An 8,918-nucleotide genomic window follows, 5' to 3' on the forward strand; every position below is an offset into this window, starting at 1 on the left:
GTCAGCTGCCTTTTGAGTGTCTAGCATAAAGACACGAGCGTTTCCCTTCTTAGCATCGGTCTTGATACCGCTGCCACTTGCCGTATTTGTCATCGGCTTTTTCTTTGGGCAATCCGTACTATAGTGTCCATTTTCGCCACACTCAAAACATACTCCGGTCTTTTTCCTGCAATCTGCTTCCAGATGACCCGGTTTCTTGCAAAATCCACATACAACTGTGTTAGTTAGTCGAAGACATCTACCGAAATGTCTCATACTACATGACTTGCAGATGGGGTGACTATACACAAATACCCCTTCTCTTTTCTTTTTCGTCTTCTTCGTCTTTCCACCAACACTCACTTTTCCATCATCCTTCTTTTTCTCATCCCTGTTTCTTAGCATCCCATCCATCAAATATCCGGCTAACTCCATAGCAGATTCCGTCGAGGACGGCATATGTGACCGAACTAAGTCACGGATTTCGATTGGCAATCTGTATATGTATCGTGTCACTTTATTGATTTCAGGAGTGACCAGATGAGGCACGATTCTACAATACTCAAGAAACTTGGTGTTGTATTCCTTGAGATTTGTTCCTATAACCTTGTGGTTCCACAGTTTAGTCTGAATTTGATCCATTTCGTTTATCGGACAGAACTTCTTTAATATCATTGCCTTGAACGTTGCCCAGTCTAGATTGTATAGATTCTCTCTACCCTTGATTCCAATCAGGGTATTCCACCATTCTAATGTTTCCCTTTTGAACATCTGGAAAGTATATTGCACCTTCTCACTCTCCGTACACTTGCTGATCAATACAATTGATTCCATTTCCTCCAGCCATCGGAGGGTATTTATCACGCCTTTATCCCCGTGAAATTCCTTGGGGCTACACACTTTGAATACCTTGAAATCACAACCTTCGTGTATTTTGAGTTTCTTTGTTTTCTCACGTAGGTCGTTTTCAGCCGTTGAACTTGCATCACTCGTTTCTTTCTTTCTTTCGGTTTCCTTTTTCTTACTCTCCTTCTTTTCCGATTCCTTTTTGGATTCTTTCTTTGATTCTCTTTTTGAATTAACCGTTTCACTTCGACTTGCTCTTTTGTTGGATTGTGAGGCGGTTCTACTTGGATCATTTTTCAGAATTTCATAGATTGGATTTACAGCCTCTTTTATCAAATCGTGGATACCAAGCACATAATTTTGTGGTATGTCTTGTATATTTTCCACGGTAGCTTTTTCTTGTAAAATTTCTTCAATTGTCTTTCCTTTATTGTTTACTTGAATTTCTGGATTACTGTTTACTTTAGACATGTTGTTACATGAATAAAACAAGATTTAGAAAAGACACACTTTATATTACATTATTTATTTTACAAGAAAAAGGATTACAACAACTACAATAATACACACCCATGATTTCTAATCCTTAATCCATTTTGTAACAATATTCTTCATCTTGTCACATTTCTTGGCAATCTTTCTCCCTATTTTCTTTTTGTCAACTTTCTCATTCCTCAGCTCGTCCATCACCGAATTTGGCAGGTTTGGATATCCCGTTGGCGCAGATGTGGCTGGGAAGAGATAAGCATTTTCCCTTGGATAAAGATTCGGATTAGCAACGTATGCATGCATTTATTCATCGGGAATATTGTTAGTATAAAACTCCTCGATGAGATTTGCCTCCTCTAGAATATCCTTTGCTTTTTCGGAGATTGATGGTCTCGGTCCTAAGTATGGAGGAAAATCGGGATTCTCGTTCTCTTCTTCCTCGGGATCCTCCTCTTCTTCAGGATCCTCGCCGGATTCATAAGGGTTCTTGATTGGTGCTTGAAAAGTTATCTTTTCATGGGCATTGTAACCCTCATTTTTGGTTTCCAGCTTGGTTCAGCGGTGGTCGGTGGGATCTGGTATCGGTAGTTTGGTGATGGAGATCCAAATTGCCATCTCCTTTGATCAGAGTGACAATTCATCCAGCTTGATGACTCCGATTCGGTTTCCTGTTTGATCTTGCTCTGCACTTCTGGTTCCTCAGAAGGATGATATATTGGGATGTCGGACGGATAGTACGTTGGAATGTCTTCAATGGTGTCATCAGAAATTTCGATGGGGAACTGTTGACTACCTGGGAGATACACGGGTTGACTTCCACAGGGTATCACCGGATTGATTGGTTGATTGTGATTCAAAAAGCTAGTATAATAACTATTGCTACTTTCCATATTAGAAAGTTCGTAAATGATTGTCGGTTTTGTTCGAATGGCTACTCGGTGTCTACGACCAAAGTAGTTAGTATAAGACATCTGCATTTAGTTAGATTAGGGATAGGAGGTTTACCAATCCTATCTTATCCCTATGAATAATAATAACAACAATAATAATGGTTAAAGCTTAGGTACTAACGTTTAATACCTAATTCGCTGAAACCGATGGCTCTGATACCAACCTGTCACACCCCGACTTAGGACCTAGGCGTGTGACTACAAGTTGGTACCTGTTTTGTAAATATATCAGAGTTTATGGATTAATTTTAGCGGAAGACTTTAGGTTGAATATAATATTAATTTACATTGAAAATTTACTTGGGAATTAAATACCCAAGTATCGGTTTACAAAATATATGTTTCATAATACAAGGATTTTATATAAAAAACGGAGCCATCTCGTCATGCGCTTCTATCTTCATATAGACTCAAATCCTTGCTAATATCATTTAATCTTAATTACCTGCAATGGGTTTGAAAATACGTCAGCTATATGCTGGTGAACACGTATGACTCAATAAAACATTTGAATGACGATTAAAATACAAACATAGTTTTCTTGACAAACTCAGCGGAAGTATTACTACTTCCGGTATGTGTACCACTGCCCTACACACATAACGGTATTCCCCGAGCCAAACGGCCCTGAACTGAGAACTGGTCATGACCGTTGCAGCCCACGGCTTCCTTGCCTTTGATTGATTGATTGGGGCAGTTATGTTTGGATCCATACATATGCGTTTCGGTCTGAGTTGATTTTATTCTCTACTTTGTATTATAACGTTTTAGAGATTACACGATCTCATGTAGACATTGATTGACTCGTTAAGACAAACACCCGTTCGTCTCATTGAGTATAAATAAGTTTTGACTGATTGAAAAGGTTAACGTATTCATCTGTACCGTCGGTGTTGAAAACCTTGACTGATTGATTGATTGTGAATGGTACTTAACCTATACATAAATAGGTTTGTATGAATGTTTTGAATGATGATTAAACTATGATTGTAAGCTTAACCTTGAAATCGTTTATCTTTGATTATTAATTAAAACACTTTGTTTTATGTGACGTTTGATATAGCATGCTTTGGCCTAATAGGTTCAACACGTTGGTAAGTTTCTCCAGGTAAGTAAACGGGTCCCTCGGTTGATTGGGATTTATATGAATTACTTTTCCTTAGGCAAGAAACTTACTACTAGTGATATCCCCCTTCCAGTTACTACATGCCCGTCAAAATATATCTTTTGTTTAACATTACTTCATCATGAAGTAACTTTATGAAAACACGATTGTGAATGATTTGAAAAATGCGATCAAGGTTAAAGACCATAGCCTCGATTGATAGTCTAAGCTATAATTTAAATAACTTAAACATAACTCCTACCTTAATGCGGGTACTTAGATTGATAATAAGATAAGGCAGGATCTTGATCTACTCGCTTATGTGATTGCTACTTGATTATGACTTCGTTCTTTGCACGAATCTCGAGAAAACAGCACGTCGGCTTGTTACGGTGATAGGGCACGCTTTCCAATGCTATGTGTGTGTAAAGAGAGGTGTGTTTGCAATGAATGGAGCTCATGCCCGTCACCCCCTTTTATAGCCAAAATTGGACCCCATCACGGGACGCGATGGGTTCCTTGGGACCCGTCGCGTACCGCGGCGCCGCAATTTGGCGCCGCCTTATGCGGTGGTGGCACGTGGCCTGTCATATCGTGCCACGTGTTGACACTGGGTTGGACACGTGTCCAGTGACTCATCAGAGTCACCGCGCTATGCGATGGGATCAAGGTTATCCCGTCGCGTATCGCGATGGGTTCAAATTTTCAGAATTTACATTTTTGGTCCCTGTACTATCTAAGTTAGTGTATTAAGCCTAATTGAATAGAGTAAAAGACGTAGTGTTACAGCCATAAACTGCCAAGTTAAAAATTTGTATGGATTTGGGCTCTGCACATCTTTTTCTTAAACATTGTTGTTCAATTTTGTAATACATATCTTCTATACTTTAAATTAATTATGTATAGTAATAAATTTGAACATATATATATATACATATAAAATATAAATATTTAAAAATTTAAAATAATTAAATCACACGGTCCAGTCTGGTTATATACGGTTGGTTTTCGTTGTAAACCATAAACCAAACCGTTCGATACGGTTTGAATTTTTTGAAATCGACCGACCGACAGTTAATGAAAAAAACCAACCATGAAACCAAACTGATGACCGATTTGGGCGATATCACGGTTTCGAACCAAACCATGAACACCCCTACTCACAAGCTTGCTTGAGTGGCATATGGCTGTCCATACTGACTTTCTATTTCGGTCTCATTCTCCATTTGAGTCAAAGCATGTAAGGATGCTTAAATCTCTCAAACTTTTGCTCTAATGCCAACTTGTAAGGCCACAAACCCGAGAGCCTTACTTTAACGTTGGATTTACTCAAAAACTCAGTTCAACACAACGAAAGCACATACAATTTGCAGTGGAAACTAAACCTTTTACATTTAAATTCATTTTCTAAACCAATCTTCAATATGGATAGCCTCGTACGCACTTCAAGCTCGCAACGCCTATCTACAAAACCTGGATGCATTCTAAAAGTCATATATACGCTGAGTGAGTTCTAACATTTCTTTCTTTTCTTAAAATACGATTTATAATAGAATAACATCTTTCAAACATTCATACGTAACAAAACATTTCTCATTCCTTATTTACTTGTACTATGCCGGTCTATCAATCAATACATAACTACGTTCGTGCATGCTTGCTCACAACCGAGCCTCCTATTGTTGCTCATAACCGAGCCCTTCTATTCTTGCTCATAGCCGAGCCGTCTTTTCTTGCTCAACACCGAGCCTCCTTTGATTTGGGATGATGGTTTTACCTGACATTCTTCCGTCTGTTTTAATTGATGGTTGGCTAAGCCCTGTATTATGACAGTTAAAGTGAATGCTTATTAAAAAGTTTTTTATAAGGCTTTGATTTTTGGATGATCTGCTTAAGTAGCAGTGAAATGTGGTATTTTGACAAAACAAATTTAGCCACATAACGGTATCTCTTTTCGGGATAATATGTGATGGTGATGGTGAAATGTTGTAGCGATGTAGGGGTTCTGCTAGCAACGGTGGTTATAAAACCACCAATGCATGTGGCTTTACCTTATGTTATTCTTTGTTCTAAAGATTTATTACAATGCTGATCGGTCGCAATGTTTGTCATACTATTTAAAGGCCGTGATGACAAATCTGAGTCTCTATTCATGGTGTTATTTATTTGTAAATAAGTAATAACTAATATATAGCTAATTTGTTGGTTTTTAAATAGTGATTTATGAATGCATCCCTAGAATTTAAATGACCGACATGTGCCATGCATGATGGTCATGTAGGTTTTTCATGTCAATTGATGAATTTGTGTTTGTTTGTGGTGTAATTACAAACTTGCATTTCTGGTGTTCTCACTAATTGGCTAAAATATTTGGCCATATGTATCTTAAACTTTGTCATGTAAAATACATACTCAACCGTGATGCACAGATACATTAGATTTTGAGTATTTAGGTTGCCACCACATTCAAAATACTAGTTTTTCTTTATTTGAAGGCTGCTTCAAACGTCAAATCTTAATTTCATTTTGATTTCTCCACTTTTATTCTCCACCCAACATCATACATATATGTTTACTTTTCTTCTTTTTACAATTCTCCAATTGAATTTGATTGGCTGTTTAATGTTGTATTCTTTTGCATTATAATGTCAAATCTTATACAATTCTCCATCTCATCTCATTGTATTTATTTTTCTTACAAACCATTGTTTTTAACTTTTCTAAATCTATATATATCAATAGATAATATGCAATAAGGTTATATATAATTAAAATGCAAAAAATTAAAACTCACCTATTATAAATTATTCATAATTCATATACATATATTTATACTTTCACGGTAACTTAATTTAGGTTCTATTCAGTTAAATATTGCATAGCTTTTGGTGCAACGTTGGTGAAAGTATTCTATAAATAGTCAGCTTAGCCCATACGTTTAGGATCACAAAATTTGAAGCTAGATCGATGGCATTAAAGAGTTTCTCACTTTTACTCATTCTTCTAACACTTCACTCTTTCTTCATAACCCCATCAAACTCAAAATCCATCGTTACAAGTCTTCCTGGATATCCTGGTCCACTGCCTTTCAAACTCGAAACCACACATTTCATCCTCAGATGTGACTCGGTAGATTATTTTGCATATACAGTTTCTCATCCCTCTTCAAATAATCTTTCATTGATGGAAACATAAGACAAATAAGAAACAAGCTGCATTGTTAGCCCTTTTTAAATAACATACTAAGTCGTTTAAAAATAACATTCTTAGATCTTGAGATCATAACATTACTATATTCATAACTCGTTGGACATGCACACACTCCAAATTAAAATGTTTTAACTCGAATCAAACATTTTTACGCACTTCAAAGAATCTTATGTACGTGTTCATGTTGTGTTCCAAAATTAATTATTATGTTTTTGATGAAGGTATATTGGGATAGGGGAAAAGGAAGAAGCACAGTTCTTCTACTACTTTGTTGAATCCGAAAGAAATCCAGATGAAGATCCACTTATATTTTATCTCACTGGTGGTAGAGGTGCACAAATCGGTTTTTTTAAAAAAACCGGTTCGGTTAATAACCGGACCGGTTTTTCTTGGCCTGGAAAAAAACCGGTTTTTAAATAACCGGACCGGTTTATTAACCGGTTTTTTTGGTGCAAAACTCGGACCGGTCTAACCGGTTAGGACCGGTTTAGAAACCGGTTAGAACCGGTTAATAACCGGTTTTTTTAATTAACCGGTTTTTTTTTTAAAATAACCGGTTAATAACCGGTTTTTTTCATAATAACCGGTTTTAAAATTAACCGGTTTTTTCCATAACCGGTTCAGTAACCGGTTTTTTCTCTAGAACTTGTAACCGATATACGAACCGGCGGTTACTAAACCGGTCAAACCGGTTTTTAAATAACCGGTTTTTGTAAAAACCGGTTTTCGGTTTAAACCGTTGAACCGGTTCACCAACAGGTTTTTTTGCCCATCTCTAACTGGTGGTCCTGGATATTCTGCTGTTATCACCTTCTTCTATCAAATAGGTATTTATATTATTTCTTCTATGTTGGTATCGTTGCTAATAGTCATTGCCCATTGACATGTATGTGAGTTCATCGGTCCGGATGATCTAAACCTTATCAACATGTATCTAACAGAAAGGTGATCTCATTTAAAGATGACAAATGCTACGAATAATTAATTAGCTACGAAAATCAGTATTTCAATGAAACCATGTTAAAAAGAGGGGGAACGTTTAGCGTTTATACCGTTTTTAACTTGTTAGAAGTAGTAAACTAAATATTTTTGTGCCAATTTTGTAATAGTACGTGTATAAATTATATATATTCTTTTGTAATATTTCATCATTTGAATATACAAGGTACTAATTAAGATAAATAAACACTTTATTATTGAAAAGAGAAAACTGATTCAAAGACTCGTTACGAACTTACAATAATTCTCTATTGATCATCCATTCAAAACCCAGGGCCGGGCCCAACAGCTTTAATGGGCCAAGCTAGAGCTTGAGGCCTCCAAACAAGAAAGACCTCCATTTTATTAAAACTGTTTTGTGTATATTAGGACTTTTTCTTTTTTTGTTTGTAACATTGAAGCATGCATTTTGCCAAAATGGAAATTGCAATAAATGATCTGTCAAATTAAATTGCATTTAACTGATATTGGAAATTAACGGAAATTGGAATTAGCATATGCTACTATTAATCGCCAATTGCTTCTATTTAAATTTTTTGGTTTGTGTTGGTCAAACTTCCGATTGGCAATTGCTAAAGGGTTTACAACCCTAAAAGGGCGCTGCTAAACGTACCCCCTCTTACATCATTTTTACTAAATATACACCCCCCTTAACTTATTATATAAAATACTATTAGCTCTTAACATTATTTATATACATATTAGTCTCTACAACATATTTTTTCCTCTTAATAATCTCCACTACATATATCAAATTAAAAACTATCAAGTATTACTATTAATTTATTTTTTAGTATTAATATTGTAAATATTTATAATATCTTTTTTTTTAATTTTAATAGTATATATATTTATAATATCCTTATTTTACCTCTTTATCTTTTACATAATAAACCCGAAACTCGAAAACCTAAAACCCTAAACCCGAACCCTAAACCCTAAACTCGAACCCTAAACCCGAAACCCTAAACTCGAAATCATAAAAAAAAACGCAACTTGTAAAAAAAATAATATGAAATCCTTATTTTTGTGCTAATTTGGTAATTATATGATTTCAATGGGTAATATGAAATTTGGTTTTTCCATGGGGGTATGACAAGCAACCAGGGGGTACGTTTAGCCTTACCCCCTAAAATTGATTGTGACAAACTTTTAAAGCTAGGATATCTAAATCAAATCTAATTATTTATTCAATTTTATGTGAATTGCTTGTTATTTTCTATTTAGTAAGGGTTATCATAATATCACTAGTTTCAGACATCACAATATCACTTGAGGAAAGAGGGTTTATATCTAAAAAAATTATCAAAGGCCTCAACTTTTTAGTTTGATTGAGGCCT

The sequence above is a fragment of the Bidens hawaiensis genome, unplaced genomic scaffold (genome assembly GCF_021521415.1).
Source record: "Bidens hawaiensis isolate Kalapana, Puna unplaced genomic scaffold, B.hawaiensis_p1.1 tig00009541_1, whole genome shotgun sequence".
Lineage (NCBI taxonomy): Eukaryota > Viridiplantae > Streptophyta > Magnoliopsida > Asterales > Asteraceae > Bidens > Bidens hawaiensis.